This window comes from Carcharodon carcharias, chromosome 11 (genome assembly GCF_017639515.1).
Source record: "Carcharodon carcharias isolate sCarCar2 chromosome 11, sCarCar2.pri, whole genome shotgun sequence".
Lineage (NCBI taxonomy): Eukaryota > Metazoa > Chordata > Chondrichthyes > Lamniformes > Lamnidae > Carcharodon > Carcharodon carcharias.
The window spans coordinates 30,318,129-30,334,398 of record NC_054477.1 but is presented as its reverse complement, the minus strand read 5'-3'; positions in this window follow the sequence as shown (position 1 = coordinate 30,334,398).

Below are 16,270 nucleotides of genomic sequence, written 5' to 3'. Positions count from 1 at the left end.
AAAAAAATGTAGCTTCACCCTAGTAGTGCAAAAGAATGAAATACAGTTGTTAAGGCTGTGCACCATTGAAATTGTAATGGAATTTTTTCGGTAAGTAGAAGAACAAAGCAAATACTGATGTCACAGGACTCGATGATTTATTGGCAGAAAACGTTGGTCAGGGTTTTGTCGGGTTGGGGGGTCAGGGTGGGGTCTTGCCCATCCATCGGAGAACTGACAGGGACTCATCAGCTCCATAGGGGAGGCCTGACATAATCCCCAATTGGCTGTTGCTGGGCCTTCCCCAGGCTTGAGGTCCCTATCAGCAGAAGTCCCATCTATTGAGGGCTGCCTGACCAATCAGAGGCCAGTGGTGGCTATTGGTGGCATTGCACCCACTGAGGCCGAGGATCATTTGAGGAGGTGCAGCTGGGTGAAAGTAGGGTGGGCGTTAGAGGCAAAGGCGGTTCCCTTTCCAGCCAAATGGTGGGCCCCTCGATTGGGCACAGAGTGCCTGACCGTTAAGAATGCCTCCCCATGCTCCCCAAGCCTGATGGGGTTTTTCTGGGCAGGCTTACGAGAGCATGATATCCATTTAATCCCTGATCTACCACTAAATTTGCGGTAAGCTCCGGGATAATCTGTCAATTGGCTCATTTAATGAGCCAAATTGACATCCTGCTGGTGGCTGGGGAATACTGTTTCAGTCCGTTCCACCCTACAGTTTAATGAGGGGAGGTTTGCTCATCAGCAGGAGGCTGACATAGGGCAGTTCCATGATGGGAAGTGAGCCTAACCATTATGGTTTCCACTGCAATGGGCTGCATGACATTCAGACCATTGTTTTGCAGTGCACTGATTGGCTGTGTGCTGGTGACTTCGCCACACAACTTGCTGAATCCAGCAATATTTCTGTACATTTAGGATAAGGAAATAAAAAAGAAAAGCCACTGCACCTTGTGCTATTTAGACATACTGCTTATTACATTGAGAGACTTGCAAAAGACATTGAAGTAGGTCTTCACAGTGTTCTCAACAGAGCAGTAATGCTTACTACTTTTATTAAATCCAGAGTAGAAATTCATCTTGTGTGGTGATTGGATCTTTTTCTATATATTCTTTCATGGGTTGTGGATACTGTTGGGAAGGTCAGCATTTGTTGCCCATCCCCAATTGCCCTTGAACCAAGTGGCTTGACCATTTCAGAGTCAACCTCATTGTTGCAGGTCTGAAGTCACATATAAGCCAGACCAGGTAAGGTCAGTAGATTTCCTTCCCTAAAGAGGCATTAGTGAACCAGATGGGTTTTGACAACAATCGATGATAGTTTCATGGTCTCCATTGCTGAGACTAGCTTATATTCCAGATTTATTAATAATTTAAATTCCACCTGCTGTTATGGTGGGATTTGAACCCATGGCCCCCAGAGCATTTAGTCTGGACCTCTGGATTGCTAGACATTACCACTATGCCACCATCTTCCCCCCCCTAGCTATACGCAGCGCCTGATATTTATTTCCATTGGCAGCCTGTTTTGTGCCACTGCCAGAAACAAATTCTTACCCCTGGAGTTTTGCTGCACTTTGTGAGGAAGTGAATGCAGAACACAATTCTATGCTCATGCATTACTGGGCTGAGATGGTTATCTTGAGGCAGAATGCTTATCAATAATAATATTTCTTCACTTCCTCCTCTTTTCTCCCTATTGAAAAATATTGAAACATCAAGGAAGGGGTTACGTGCTTCCTTAGATGATGTGAAACCTGAACTTGAGCTGCTGAATGATGAAATATGACTGGGCTAAACTGGGTTACCTCAGACAAATTGTAAAATGGCTATAAACCAATGTAAGATGGGAGAACTACTGTTTTCATCCCACGTGAAAGAACTGTATTGGAAAGGAAAGTGTAGGTCCGGAATGTTCTTGTCCATTGGGGCACTAAAAGCATGTTTTTGTTTTTGCATTTTTTCATTAAAGAAAAAGAAACATTGACTTTGATGGAAGTGCATCTTTCAGATCTACACAACAAATTTAATATTTATTTTCTAGGGCTCATGATGGAACAATCTGCTTGTTGCAACTGTTGAGGACATGTGCTAAGACTCGGCTTTTCTTTCCCACTCCTCGATTGGTCATAACAGGGTTTTTGTAACTTACAAGGATGAAGGTATCAGTTCAGTGTCTGTACTTATCCACTTACATGCTGGTTGCAAAGAACTCAGTCCATCAGGCTTTCTTGAGTTTAAACACAAAAGGGTTGGTTTTTATTGAGCTAAAACCCACACAGTTAAAGAGATTAAAAAAGGGATTTAAGAAGGTAAACACATATCCCAATCTTCACAACACAAACATGCAAAACTTTTAAGTTATACAGTAGAGGAGGTAAACCTTTGGCCAAGTTAAGATTCAAAGATAAAAGACAAAATAAAGTGTTAATTGTTTATGATTGCTTTGCTGGTGTTTATGGCTGAGGCAGATTTCTTTCATGGTCTTGAAATTCCGGTGGGGTTGAGGTCAATGTAAAATGCAATTTCTGAGACTCCCTTTGATTGAAATTCTCTTTGATGGATTCCATAATGTAACAGAGATAGGGCTGTCAATTTGAGAGAGAGACAAGGGAGAAAGATAGTGTTACTGCTCCATTTGCAGACTACATCTTTCTAGGCTGTCCAAAAACACAGCCAGGGTTTTGTAATAAAAGGCATTTCAAAATGGAGATTCTGGTCGCATGACCTCTCAATGATGAGTATTCCACAGAAGGTAATTGATTGATTGTCTCATATCTGGACAGACCTTGGGCTATTGTATTATGGCCTAGGTGAATAGTTTATTTAATGACCAAGCCCTCACTTCTGAATAGACCATTCTTCCCTATAATGACCTATCAAGAACATATCAACAGCTTCTATATAGCCATTGTCCTGGTAGACTTTTTGTCTCTGCCTGAAAGGTAGCTTTAGAGAAACTGCAAATGACGAGAGCCAGTTACAAGTTTCAGTTCAACTTTGAAGTAATTCTGGACATCAGGTGTAAAATTTCATAGGAGATTTACCTTGGCATGTCTTAACTGCAGTCCACATTTGAAACTTATAGAAACTGATCACCTTGTAATACCAGGCATGTCAGGTGACCTGTGGCAGCCATCTTAAGGCAGTGTCTTTGCTTATTTTTACAAGTCCTTCTAAAGAAGATATATATATATATATATATATATATATATATATATATATATATATATATATATATATATATATATATATATATATATATCCAGCTGATGAAATTAAAGATTAATATTACACATGCACATTGCCATGACACTGCTGCACACTGGTGGGCTATAACTCCCTCCAGTGATAATATTGAAACTAAACAACCACACTCACCATCAAAGATATTAGAAGAGCTCATTGACATTTCTTCAGGTAGCGCCTTCAGTGAAATACCGCTGGCAATATTTTGGTATGAATGCACTGATGAATTCAACTCTGCTTCTCCTGCAGTACTGAAATTGTTGATTCCATTTAGCAAAATCTACTTATGTAGAGTTCGATTTTCAGCAAAGCCATAAATATAATGTATCAAGTCAGGATGAAGATTGATCATGACATTCGCATCAGCAACAAGTTTCACATTAAGTAAAACAAAAAATAAAAGTATATATGCTTAATAGTATAACTCATTTTTATGCAGGAAAATACATGTTTTGTGCTAAGTGGGTCTGTGGAACTTTTAATATAACAAGAATAATGAACCTTAGGAGCAAAAAAAGCTAAGAATCCCTGAGAATCCTGCAGAGATATTATCCAGCTCATTAGCATTGAACCAGCTTTTGTCTCTGCTTGGTTTAGTGTTTATCGGCACCAATGTGTCAGCCAATGAGTTGATGTAGAGGTGGAACTTAGACTTGGTTTACTGCAAGTTCTGCTGCTATTTCATGCAGTAAAGAGCAAAGCAAACAAATTCTATTTACGCAGCAAAGCTCTGAGGGCACTGATGTAAGGTGATTGACAAAAGAAGTACCAACAATACAAAGAAAAACTTTTTACATAACTGTTATGTCTTGTTCTCTGAAGTTTGAAATAGTCACACTTTTAGACTGAAAATGTTGGCACTTCATTGGGAGCATTCCTTAATGTGGCTGGTGGACTGATAGACTGACACGTTGTTACTTGGCGCATGTCTACTGTGCAACAGTGAACATGGCACCCCGGGATATATATTCAAATAACAATTAATCCCTAGCTCTTTACCAATAATATAGCAATATAAGACCAGTAATTGATTAGGATTTACAATGCACTGCCTAAGGATGTGGTGGAGTTAAATTCAATAGAAGATTTCAAGAGAGAAATGGATAATTATTTGAAGACAAAAAATTGGGCTATGGGGAAAGGTGGGTGGGACAGGGTGAGTTGCTCTTGCAGAGAAATGGCAGGACATGATGGACTGAATGACCTCATTTTCTGCTGTACCACCTATGATCCTGTGATTCCAGTAAAAAATTGTTTCTACAAACTATAGCAAACAGAGCTATAGCAATGATCCCAACTAAAACAGGTTGAAATATGCAGAATGTTGTATACTTACATCATACAAATGATGTGCCAAAAATCAATCCCTATCACTTGCAGCAGCGTGATCGCTAAACATGTTTAATGGGAATTGTCCCAGCATCTCCATTCTGTCCAAGGATAGTGGTGTCACTATCTACAGCAGTTTTCTGGTGATTTTGTGGAAAATATTCATTATAATTTTCAATTTCTAATGTTCTCATCCTAGCAGAAACATGAACAAAAAGTGGTCAGGCAAAATGAGTACTTAGAAAAAAAAAATTGGAAAAATAATTCTCTTTTTCAGAACTCCAAAGACCAATATCTGATTGTGCATTCATGTTAGGGATAACAATGGATTGAAGAGGTGATTTTAAATAATTTTATGTATCAAAGCCAGCATTTTAAAAAATTTATTCATGGGATGTGGACGTTGTTGGCTGGGCCAGCATTTATTGCCCATCCCTAATTGCTCTTGTTCAGAGGGCATTTAAGAGTCAACCACATTGCTGGGAACTGGAGTCACATGTAGGCCAGACCAGGTAAGGATGGCAGTTTTTCCTTCCCTAAAGGGCATTACTGAACCAGATGGGGTTTTCCTGACAATTGATAATGGTTCATTGGATTTTTAATTCCAGATTTTTATTGAATTCAAATTTCACCATCTGCTTTGGTGGGATTTGAACCTGGGTCTACTGGAGCATTACCCCAGGTCTCTGGAATACTAGTTCAGTGACAATACCACTATACCACTAAGTTTTCAATCAAGAGTTGTAATCTCAAGGGAAGCCATTCTTGGAATACAGCAACACAACTGCAGCTGCCACGTCTTACATTATGTGCTCCTGATTTCAATCTTAATACTGTGGAGAATTGTCAAATCTAATCCTGGTACTTCTCACAAGTGAAAAGAAACAATATATCTCTAGTGGACCCCTTCCATGTGAAGTATGGAAACTGCAGGCTATTTGTATTCCTTTTCCTTTACTGAGTGATGGGGCAACCTGGATGCAGTGTGGGTTGAGAAGTGAGTAGCAGAGTTTTATGACAAAGCAAAGTTTATGGAGGTTGGAAGTGACTGGGATGGAGGGCAGTTGCAAAAACAAATCTTTTAAGTGACAAAAATTTGGAGGGAGGCTTTGCTGGTGCAAAAGGGCAGAAGCATCTGACATTGTGTAGAAGGAAGTGGGAGGTTTTGATGATGGTTATGGTCCATGGTTAGAAGTTCAGCTCAGAGGTTGTGCAACCTCAATAGGAAGGGAGATGGAATCGGTGCCCAAAACCGAAGATCTGATGAGACGAAACTGTTGTTTGTTTTCAGTTGGTGAAAACTAGAGTTCATATGCAGCCTAATGCCAATATAAGCTTTTTTTTAAATTAAAGTCATTTGGTAATACAGAACTTGAATAATACTGAAAAAAGAGACATGCTATCAAAGCTTTTCATCTTGTAATCATCAGGACAGCTATGCAAGATAAGCCAACAGTAAAGGGAACAACAATTTATACTGCATGAGAAGAGAGTGCTGATTGGTTGGCAAGTGGACTGATTGGTAGGGGTGTTTACATGCAGAATGCAGCAGAGAACAGTTATCTGCCAAGTTTTTATTTCAAATTCAAACCAGGAAGGGCGACTCTGGTTGGTCAAGGCATTGCAATGGGGAAGTTCATCCATGGAATGAGGGCATCACTGGCAAAGCCAGCATATGTTGCCCATCCTAACTGCCCTTAAGAGCAGTTAACAGTCAATCACATTGCTGTGGCTCTGGAGTGACATCTTGGCCAGACCAGGTAAGGATGGCAGATTGCCTTTCCCAAAGGACATGAGTGAACCAGATAATTTTACAACAATCAATGATAGTTTCATGTTCACAATTACTGAGACTAGCTTTCAATGTGATGATGTGAAAGAGCTAGGTATCATCGTGTATTTGGGGCTGGCATCCCTTAACCCATCCAATAACAGTTACTGGTATGCAGAGGAGCAGCATAGAGAAATAAACTGCATTTATAGAGAACATTTCAGCATCCTAAGGGTGCCCAAAGGGCTTTGCAGCCAATTAATTATCTAGAGTGTATAATTCAATGTTTCAGCAATAGTTGCAGCTAATTTGCACACAGCAAATTTTCATAAGCAGCAAATGAGTAAAGTGACCAGTTACTTATTGTTGGGGAATAGATTTTGCCAGAACACCAGGATATACTCTTTTTGAGTAATGTCATGGAATTATTTGTAACTGTCTGACATACTGATGAAGCTTTGGTTTAATGTTCCGTCTGGCACCTCTGATATTGCAACACTTCCTCAATCCTACATTAAAGCATCAACCTAGATTCATAATGAAGATCTGATGATCACTGAGCCAAACTGACAGTCTAGATGTAGATGAGGAAGATGCAGGGATTATTATTATTATTTAGCAAATACAAATCCCCAAAGCCAAGCAATGGCCTCCTTTGTTTGTTTAAGGTGATTAGTCCAACACTTAGTTTGTAGAGTGAACACTCCTCAATAATGTACAGCATTGTTTGTGCCTTTCCATAAGTGCATTAGGGGTTTGCACTGAAGCCCCAGCAGTAGAGGTTGGCTGCACAGAGGAGGTTTTGTCACAAAGGACATGTTAGTGACTTCCCATGTTTCCCATTCCTTGATCCAAAAGATGTCTGCTGGTGGATCTTGCTCAGCATGGGTGAACCATGTGGGGTGCTGAGATGGAAGGCGGGCAGCAGGTGGGTTGAACAGGTCATCATGGAGTGGCAGGTGAGGTGCAGCACAGACGGTATCAATCAGTTTGTAGGTTTTCATCAGTCAGCGAATGTGTCGTGGAGTGATGTTTACAGGAAAAGGAAGCGAGGGGAGATGTGTTAAGCGAAGAGTTCCATTTATGATGCGCATTGTTGCATTCAGTCAAGTGTCAACAAGGTGTGTGTGTGTGTGTGTGTGTGTGTGTGTGTCCATTCAGGTGCACAGTACTCTGCGGCATATATGATAGGGCGGGTCCTGAGGCCTGGATCGTTGCGGCAGCAGCACCCCACGTAAGTCCAGCAAGTTTGGTTACCGAGTTGGCCATCTGTGTAGATGAGCAATTCTTTTTTGGCACCTGTCATTGTGGAGCTTGGATACATTGGATATAAGTTTGCAGAGATAAACCCGAATCTTTTTGTGACAAGCAACCATTTAATTATAACAGCTTTCATCACCTGTAATGGATCCAAATGCTTCTAGACCATTTCAAAAATGTGGAATTGTTGGAATTCAAGTGGATAGAAACATTAGCTTTCCCTTCGTTTTACCCTATTACTGTCAAGACTATGGACCAATGCATTTGTCACAAAATCAGCATTTCAGCATTCAATGCAGTTATTGTATATAGTACAGGATGAAGTCCATACCAACAACATAACATCTTGCAGGATTATGTACATGGGAAATGGCTATGCTTTGCAAATTATTTTCCAATGTGACCCCATTTTAATTCACCACCATCACCTTCTTACAGGCAATTAGGGATGATCTTGCTAGCAATGTTCACATCCCATGAATGAATATATAAAAATATTCCTGAAAATTAACATGACCCCAGATGCCAGCAAAAACAAAACATCAATAAAGCAGCATATTAACAAGATTTATAATGATCAAAGTTTGCATATATCATATCAATGTGAAAATCTGTTTTTAAGGTATTTGTATAAATGTTATTATTTTGTATACTCAGGTTTTAGCCAAGGTTTCCATATTCCCTGGTGACACAAGCTCTTCTTCCCTCGACCACCCCCACACACGTATTGTAATCAGCCCCTCTCCTCTACCACACACTTATCCCCATCCTCTTTCCCCCCCCCCCAATTCACTCAGCCAGCAGTCTGGCCTTTCTAACAACTTAACAGCAACATCAAACCACCCTAAGGCCCCACAGGCACCTTCATGCCTAGGTCACTGTAACTGAAAACCAGTGCTGATTCACTGTAATTAGCCTAGACTCTGCCTTTGCTGCTCCCTCCTGGGTACCTAGTTATACTGTGTCAAGGCATGCCCCTTAATATGCCAGCTTTATCCTATTTTGCAAGGGCCCTTGCTCGGACTTGATTCAATGAGGAACGCATAAACAAAAAGCATACAAGTTTGAATTAGCAGCAGGGGCAAGTTTAGAATACTAATTAATCTGAACAAGGTTGTTTGGAGTCTATTTCCTAAAAGTACTTTGGTTTATGAATAACACTTTTCACAATAACTGCATGTTTGATCCTCAATATGCTGAAAATGCATTGTTTAAAAAAGATTCTTGAATCCTGTGCAGATTTCCATTTTTGCAATGGACAAGTAATGCAACCTCTTGCATTTTAAAACTAATTACAGTATAAGAGCTCACTGAATAAAGGAAAAAATCTTCCTGCCTTGAGCTTTTTTTAATGCAGCGAAGAATTCTGTAATTTATTTTTTTTTTGTTGGAGATCAGAAGTCATTAAGATTCACAAGTTCCCTTCCAGTACAAAAGTTTAAACACCTCACTCGCTTTGACTTGCTAAATCAATAAATAACGCACAGGGCAGAATCTACCTCACTAACTTAGGGAATTTCCATTTTTGACACATCTAAGTTTACATCCTCTGCAGCCACTGTTTCTAAGCTTTCCAGAAAGAAAAAAAGACTTCTGCATCAGACTCGGCCTTTACTGTTCCCTACCTCTCTGGACCTGCCAAACCCGACGGAGACTCGGCTCCACCTTTCACCCCCCCCCCACCCAATCCTGGGCCTGCTGAACCCTGAGACTTGGGCTCTGCTCTTCCTCACTCCTCCCCTAGCCCCCTGGGCTGCTGAATGCCGCAGCTTCACCAAGCAGCCAGCAGCAGAGCATGCCCTCCTTTGGGATGAGAGGCAACTCCCCCAGGCTTGCTCCCAGCCTCGTTACTGGCAGAGATTTTCCAAGCTCTCGGACAGTCTCTCCTCCTGGCTTTGGCAGCAGCTGAAGGGGGGTGAAGGTTAGGAAAGAAATTAAAGGGGCAGAATTCCACCCAATCTTGGATATTTCTCACCCCTTAAGATGACTGAGGACAAGCATAAATTCAGAATTCCAGGGGCAACCATGTCACAATGGGAGAATCAACAGTTAAAGTTGTGCATTGGAACATGAAGTTAAGCATGGACAATCCCACAAAATTGAACAACTGAGGAGACCATGTAGGGAGATTATTGATTGTGCCACTGTGAAGAGATAAAGAGATGGAGGACAACAAAAAGAGATGACTCCTTGTGATTGTATTCAGAGAATATACCTGCTGTTCACTCAGTCACCAGAAATATTGCCTGGCACTGTTTCTGCCCTAACCCTGCCGAAAGTCCTAAGGAGTACACCATTATGGACAATGCTGTCTTTTGTACAAAACTAAGGCCCTGGTTGGTCAACATAAAAGCTTTGAAGTGGGGAGTGTAGTCCAGAAATCTTGAAAGCATTTACAAATCAGAACCAACTTTTAACTATGTCTTTTTGATTCTCTTCCCACACCTAGAAACATGAGGCAGACAAAGCACATGCTATTTTCCATAGCTAGTTTTTCCTGGAACAGGTCACTGGAGGCTATAGCTTGAGGGACACCATTCCCCATCACACATGGCTGACCAGAAGACTCTCCCATAGGTATATTAGAAGGATTTGCAGGCTGATAATCAACCTGTTTGATAACACTGTGAACACAGTTTCCATGGCCTTTAAGTTCTGGAGTGGACTTGAACCCAGAGCTTCAGACTCAGAGGTAGGGACGCTACCCATTGTGCCACAAGAACTCCCAGTTCTTAACTGCAGAGGTCGAAAATGCCAAATAAAAATCAGCCAAGAGTTCCTCATCGACGTAAGAAAACAAATACCTAAGATGAAGCGTGTCCAAAAACAAACATCTTTATCTTGAGTCCTAGAGTTGTAACTAAAGCAATTGTGTAATTTAATATAAAAGTTAGGAAAGCAATAATTCAAATTAGATCATTCAACGAGGAGCAGTCTGAAGTCTGATCTAATGTGGGAATAAATGGCCTAATCTTCAAAAATTGTCATAGTCATTGAGTTTTACAGTATGGAAAGAGGCCCTTCAGCCCATCGTGACTGCATCAGTCATCAAGCCCCTGTCTACTCTAATTCCATTTTCCAGCACTTGGTCCGTAGCCTTGTATGCTATGGCATTTCAAGTGTTCATCTAAATACTTCTTAAATGTTGTGAGGGTTTCTGCCTCTACCACCCTTTCAGGCAGAGAGTTCCAGATTCCCCCCACCCTCTGGGTGAAAATATTTTTCCTCAAATCCCCTCTAAACCTCCTGCCCCTTACCTTAAATCTATGCCACCTGGTTATTGACCCCTCCACTAAGGGAAAATTTTCTTCCTATCTACCCTATCTATGTCCCTCATTATTTTATACACCTCAATCAGGCCCCTGTCCCCCCCCCCACCCCCACCAAACCCTTCTCTGCTCTAAGGAAAACAACCCCAGCCTATCTAGACTCTCTTCATAGTTGAAATGCTCCAGTCCAGGCAACATCCTGGTGAATCTCCTCTGCACTCTCTCCAGTGTAGTCACATCCTTCCAAAAGTGTGGTGACCAGAACAGCACATAGTACTCCAGATGTGGCCTAAATAATGTTTTATACAGCTCCATCATAACCTCACTGCTTTTGTATTCAATATCTTGACTAATGAAGGCAAGTATCCCATATACCTTCTTAACCACTTTATTTACCTGTCCTGCTGCCTTCAAGGATCTATGGACATGCACACCAAGGTCCCTCTGATCCTCCGTACTTCCTAGGGTCCTACCATTCACCCTTGTTAGTCCTCCCAAAATTCATCACTTCACACTTATCAGGGTTAAATTCCATTTGCCATTGTTCTGTCCATCTGACCAGCCTGTCTATATCATCCTGTAGTCTGAGGCTTTCCTCTTCGCTATTTACCACACCACCAATTTTCATGTCATCTGCAAACTTACTGATTGTACTTCCAACATTCATGTCTAGATCAGTAATGTACACTACAAACAGCAAGGGACCCAGCACCAAACACTGTGGTGTGCCACTGGACACAGGCTTCCTGTTACAAAAACAACCTTTGACTATCACCCTCTGCCTCCTGCCACTAAACCAATTATGGAACTAATTTGCCAAATTGCCCTGGATCCCATGGGCTCTTACCCCCTTGATAAGTCTCCCATGCGAGACCTTGTCATAAGCCTTACTGAAGTCCATGTAGATTACATCAACTGCTCTATCCTCATCTACTCACCTCCTCGAAAGATTTGATCAAATTTGTTAGGCATGATCTCCCCATGACAAAGCTATGCTGATTATCCTTGATTAATCCCTTCTACAAGTGGAGATTAATTTTTTCCAAAAGTTTTCCTACCACTGATGTTAGACTGACTGGCCTAAAGTTCCCTGGTATATCCCTTCCACCCTTCTTGAATAATGGTACACATTAGCTGTCCTCCAGTCCTCTGGTACCTCTCCTGTGGCCAGATGAAAATTGATATCAGGGCCCCTGCAATCTCTTCCTTTACGTCCCACAGCAGCCTTGGATACATCTCATCTCGGCCTGTGGATTTATCCACTTTTAAGCCTGCTAAAACTGCTAATATCTCCTCCCTCTCAATGCTCATGTGTTCAAGTAGATCACAGTCCCTTTCCCTGATTTCTATACCCATAACATCCTTCTCTATAGTGAATATAGATGCAAAGTACTCATTTAAGACCTCACCTACGTCTTCTGGCTCCTCACACAGATTGCCACTTTGGTCCCTAATAGGCCCTGGTTATCCTATTGCCTCTAATATATTTAAAAAAACACCTTTAGATTTTCCTTTATTTTGCCAGCCAATGTTTTTTTATGCCCCCTCTTTGCTCTCCTAGTTTCTTTTTTAAGTAACCCCCTGTACTTTCTATACTCCTCCAGAGCTTTGGTATCTACCATAAGCTTCCCTTTTTTTCCTTATCCAATCCTGTACATTCCTCGATATCTAGACTTGTTGGTCCCACTCTTTGCCTTTGTGGGAACATGCTAGCCCTGCACTCTCACTATTTCCTTTTTGAATGACTCCCACTGCTCTGAAGATTTTCCTACCAGCAGCTACACCCAGTCCACTTTGGCCAAATCCTGTCTCATCATATTAAAATTGGCCTTCCCCCAATTCAGAACCTTTATTTTCGGTCTATCTGTCTTTTTCCATAACTACCTTAAATCTTACTGAATTATGGTCACCATCACTGAAATGTTCCTCCACTGACCCTTCTACTACTTGCATGGCTTCGTTCCCTAAAACTAGTTCCAGGATCCTTTTTTGAGAGCTTAAAAAGCTCTCCTGGGTACATTTTAAGAATTCCGCCCTTCTGAGCCTTTCACACTTTGTCTATCCCAACTAATATTGGGGAAGTTGTTAATCTATTGTTACTCTATTATTTTTACACTTCTCTGAGGTGTGCCTACATATCTGCCCTTCCTTCTCTCCCTGACTGTTTGGGGGTCTATAGTACACTCCCAGAAATGTGATTGCCCCACTTCTTTTTACGTTCTACCCATTTGGCCTCTTTTGAGGAACCTTCTAAGATATCATCCCTCCTTATTGCTGTAATGGACTCCTTGATCAATATAGTGTCACCACCACCTCTTTTACACCCGCTCCCCACTGTCTCGCCTGAAGATTCTATGCCCTGGAATATTGAGCTGTCAGTCCTGCCCCTCTTTCACCCATGTTTCCGTGATAGCAATAATATCATATCCCCATGTGTTAATCAACACCCTCAACTCATCTGCCTTCCTTGCATTAAAATAAGTGCCATCCAGCCTTGCCATACTCCCTTGGGCCTTAACTTGACTATATATGCTCTGCCTTCCAGACTGACTTGGTTTTTCTTCTATACTTGTCTTATGTATTTGGAAGGCAGGCAACATAATGAAATAGTCAGTGAAATAGTAAATGGACAGGATTGTGTAAATTTTGCAAGCGTCTTGACAAGGAAGATGGATCAGGGAATCAACTGCATCAGTGTGCCCATTTTCCTGTCATAAATTCTGTAACTTCACAAAATTTACTCTAAATAGCTTTTCTACATATTTTGATAAAACTAGCCTCAAGATTCTCTCATTCTTTCCTGAGCCATTCCTCCGCTAAGAAAATCTTCTATTCAAATTCTGTCTAACCAATCAAATGAAATTAATGAATTTGCAGTGGCAGGTGGGGGAAGAGTTGGGGTGCTTGAAGAAGTGCAGAAAGGCAGGATTAAAGACCCCTCTGGTTTATCTACCTCTCAGAAATTAGGCTGATGGATTACCAAAATGCAGTTATTTGTCTGCCCTGGAGACACCAGTGTCTTACAATATACAATTTTTACCTGCTGTCCTGAACAAGGTGCAAACATACCAACTCAGAGCTTGCATGGTTCATCTTGACATAAACCTGCCTGGTGCTGATGACATATATTGGAACCCGATTGCAATTTGAACTCTGGCCTAAGCAGCAAAATTGGTGCAACCTTCGTACTAAGACAATGCAAGAGAGCAGATGATAAGCCCCAAAATAGGCTGAGAAATTGTGTGTCTCTTTCCTTTGTGGGGCCAATTTACTGCTTGAGGTACTTACCTGCAGGTCTTTGCTATAATCAGGTGAGAAATGGTAGAATGACTCCCCTCTTTTGGCCGTAGCAGTTTTTTTTTAAAGAATATGCTTGCCAATTCAGCAAATGTTTAACTGTTTAAATGCTGACTGAAACACACACACACACTTTTCTTTTAAAACTTAAGAAAACCTATTATTTGTAATACTTAACACCCAACCTAAGTAAAGATAATAAAAACACCCCTACTCTCTATCACACGCATTCAAGAGTTCACACTCAAGCAAGTTACAAAGTGGGAGGATAGGTTGAGTAGTTAAGAATCTGAAAAAAGTCAATTGTATGCTGATCTTGTAGTTGATGACTTAGATGGTTTCAGGCTGGGCTTGATAGTCTTTCTGGATTCTGTATTGAGACAATTTAAAGATGTTGACAGATGATTTATATCTTCACTCTAGAGTCAGCAGCTGCAGGGTTCTTTAAATACTGTGGACAGTGTGCGGTTGGTTAAATAATAAGCAGGGCTCAAGCTTGTAGGATGATTGGAGAGAGAGAGAGACACACACACACACACACACACACACACACACACACACACACACACACAGAGTGTGTCCACACAGGATCCTTGTTTTTCTGCATCTTTTTCTGTTCTCACTGACCTTGAGAAAAGGTTTCTTAACACAAATAGGGTTAGTTGGCTCATCACATTATTCCCCTCTCACAAACTGTCCATGGTCATAGCAAACTGATTCCAGGTTCATGGTTTAGAAATGATTAGATTATGGCTGGAAGAGTGCCCTACTCAGCCAGGGTCCAGTCAAAAGTGATTGCGTTCAATACAACAACACAAGAAATAGGAGTAGGAGTAGACCATATGGCCTATTGTACCTGTTCTGTTATTCAATACAATCATGGCTGATCTTGGACTTCAACTCAACTTTCTTGCCCACTCCCCATATGCCTTGAATACCTGAGGGCCTATGACTCTATCCCAGCCTTAAATGTGTCTGTTTAAGTCACTGAAATAAGACCATAAGACAGGAGAAGAAATTAGGCCATTCGGCCCATCGAGTCTGCTCCAACATTCAATCATGACTGATAAGTTTCTCAACCCCATTCTCCCGCCTTCTCCATGTAACCTTTGTTCCCCTTACCAATCAAGAACCTATCTACCTCAGTCTTAAATACACTCAATGACCTGGCCTCCACAGCCTTCTGTGGCAATGAATTCCATAGATTCACCACTCTCTAGCTAAAGAAGTTTATCCTCATCTCTGTTCTAAAAGGCCTTCTCTTTACTCTGAGGCTGTGCCCTCGGGTCCTAGTCTCTCCTACTAATGGAAACATCTTCCCCACGTCCACTCTATCCAGGCCTTTCACTATTCTATAACTTTCAATCAGATCCCCCCTCACCCTTCTAAACTCCATCGAGTATAGACACAGAGTCCTCAAATGTTCCTCATATGCTAAGCCTTTCATTCCTGGGATCATTCTCATGAACCTCCTCTGGACCCTCTCCAGGGCCAGAACATCCTTCCTGAGACACGGGGCCCAAAATTGCTCACAATATAAAGCTTATATTCTAGTCCTCTCGAAATAAATGCCAACATTGCATTTGCCTTCTTAACTACTGACTCAACCTGCAAGTTAACCTTAAGAGAATCCTGGACTAGGACTCCAGATTTCTGAATTCTCTCCCCATTTAGATAAGTCTATTCTTCCTACCAAAGTGCATGACCTCACACTTGCCCACGTTGAATTCCATCTGCCACTTCTTTGCCCATTCTCCTAACCTGTCCAAATCCTTCTGCAGCCTCCCCGGCCCCTCAATACTACCTGTCCCTCCACCTATCTTTGTATCATTTGCAAACTTAGCCAGGATGCCCTCAGTTCCTTCATCTAGATCATTAATGTATGAAGTGAAAAGTTGTCCCAAACTGACCCCTGCGGAACTCCACTAGTCACTGGCCGCCATCCTGAGAAGGACCCCCTTATCCCCACTCTCTGCCTCCTGCCAGACAGCCAATCTTCTATCCATGCTAGTACCTTGCCTCTAACACAATGGGCTCTTATCTTACTGAGCAGCCTTCTGTGCGGCACCTTGTCAAAGGCCTTCTGGAAGTCCAAGTATATAACATCCAT